This window comes from Penaeus vannamei, chromosome 19 (assembly GCF_042767895.1).
Source record: "Penaeus vannamei isolate JL-2024 chromosome 19, ASM4276789v1, whole genome shotgun sequence".
In the NCBI taxonomy this organism is placed as follows: domain Eukaryota; kingdom Metazoa; phylum Arthropoda; class Malacostraca; order Decapoda; family Penaeidae; genus Penaeus; species Penaeus vannamei.
In genome coordinates, this window is record NC_091567.1 from 18001028 (window position 1) to 18003527 (window position 2500).

General features: G+C 27.2%; 1 protein-coding gene across 2 annotated transcripts in view; it reads right to left on the reverse strand.

Moving 5' to 3' along the window:
* LOC113822426 (exonuclease 3'-5' domain-containing protein 2-like) overlaps positions 1 to 2500 on the reverse strand; it is a 32569-nt gene that overhangs the window by 27340 nt on the left and 2729 nt on the right. The window lies entirely within an intron of this gene.

The following is a 2500-nucleotide window of genomic DNA, read 5'->3' on the forward strand; positions in this document are numbered from 1 at the left end:
CTTGTTTTATTGCAAAGAGTTCTGCTTCTATTATTTCTGTATTGTTTGGTAGTTTCCATATTGTTGTTATATTGTTATCTTGTATGTATATTGCTGCTGATGTGGAATCGTTGTTTATTTTCGAGCCATCTGTGAATAATTTTTTATAATTTCGATATCTTGTGTTTTCTAACATTATATATTGTGCTCTTATTATTTGTTCTGGGATATTTTTTGTTTGCTCATCTAAGAATTTTGTTTCTATATTTTTTGTAATATCAAACCAAGGTGGAATAGGGGTTATGTTTGACATTGTTTTTATCTTTATTTTCACTTGCAATTCTTTGTTTGTTTCTATTATTCTATGGATTAAGTTATTTTTATCCTTTTGAGGGTTATATTCTTTTATATTTTCTGTTAACATTTTTTTTATTTGTGTATTTTCTTTTTTTTCTAGTATTTTTAACATTTGGGTGAATTCTTTTTCTTTTAGTTTATTTTTGATCGACATTTTATTTGTTAGGGCATAGAGTGCATTTATTGGAGTGGTCTTTAAACATCCAGTGGCTATTCTCAAAGCTCCATTTTGAACTGTTTCAATTTTTTTTATTTCTGTGTCATTTGCTGTTCCATAAATTGTTATACCATATTCTATTTTTGGTTTTATGTAGATATCATAGAATTTTATCATTGTCTCTCTATTTGCTCCCCATGTTGTTGTTGATAATTTTTTCATTATGTTTATTCTATTTGTACATCTAATTTTCAAGTTATTAATATGGTTTTTCCACTTTAGTTTTGGTGCGTCGAATTCGAGTCCTAGGATTGTATGTTTATTTGTGAATTTTAGTTCTTCATTATTTATTTTTATTATTGGTATTTGTCTTATTCTTTTTTTTGTAAAGCACATTACTTTGCTTTTAGTTAAATTTAATTTAAGCTCCCAGTCGTTAGCCCATTTTACTATTTTATTTAATCCTACTTCTAGATTGATTTTTGCTTCTTCTAGATTTTCATTTATTGTTATTATATTTATGTCATCTGCATATATTATTTTGTTGGTTTTTACTGTTAGATTTAGATCTGACATCATTATGTTGAATAGTAATGGACTTAATGGAGATCCTTGTGGAAGTCCTTTACTTATTCCTCCTTCCTCGGATTTTTGGTTTCCTATTATTATTTGGTAGGATCTATTATTTAAAAAATTAGATATCCATCTGAGAGGAGTACCCGTTATACCTAGTTTAGCTGCTTTTATTATTATTGCATCATGGTTTACTTTGTCAAAAGCTTTTTCTAAATCTAGTGATGCTATTAGGGCATATTTTTTCTCTTTATAAGCTTTTTTAATATGAAAATCGATTATTTGTAATGTATCTATTGTTGAGCTATTGGGTCTGAAACCTGTTATGTCTTGACTTAGTTTGTTATTTTTTTCAAGCCACCATATTAGTCTATTGTTGATTATGCTTTCTAGCATTTTCCCTATACATGAGATTCTACTTATGAATCTATATGATTTTTTATTTGCTGGATCTTTATCCGGTTTTAATATCGGATTTACGAGTGATTTTTTGAATTCTATAGGATATTCTCCTTTTATCCACAACTGATTATAGATGTTTAAAATTTTTTCCAGTAGGTTATTTGGGATATTTTTATAAAATTCATAAGGGATACTGTCTGGGCCACAAGCTTTATTATTTTTTGTCTTTTTTATTACAGAAATTAATTCTTTTAATGTTATCTCCTTTTTTAATCCATTCGTACTTGGCAATTCTATTAAACTTTTAAATTCTGATTTTGTTATTAAGCATTTTGTTTTTGTGTTTATTATACTTTGGTATTCTTCTTTTAAGAGTTTTAATTTCTTTTTTGTTTCTTGTATTGGCTGATCATTATCTATTAGCGGGTAATTATTTATTCTATTACTGCCTGAAAGTTTCTTAATAAAATTCCATATTTTTTTGGTTGGGGTTCTAAAATCTAATGAGTGGCAGAAATTTGACCAACTTGTTCTTTTTTCCTTTTCTATTGTATCTCTTGCTATTATTTGAAGTTTTTTGTATTCTATTCTGTTTTTTTCATTAGGATTTTTTCTCCATTTATTGAATGATTTGTTTCTTTGTTTTATTACTTCTTTACATTTCTTATTCCACCATGGTTTTGTTGGTTTATTTTTACTATTATCATTATTTAATCTGAAATGTTTCATCCCTATGTTTTTTATTATTTCTGTTATTTCGTTCAATGATTTTATATTGTCCACATCTATTTTTTGTATTTCTTCTTTAAATTTTATCCATCCTTCTTCATTGAATTTCCATTTTTCCTCTTTAACTATTGTTTCTCTATTGTGATTAATGTCTCTTATTATGATTGGAAGGTGATCGCTTCCTCCATATATTTTTGCTTCTACTTCTAATTTACTCAGTTCTGGGGTGCCCAGAACTAGGTCTATTGTAGACCCTTTACCTGTTTTCGGATCTATTCTAGTAATTTGTCCTTTTGGAGTTAA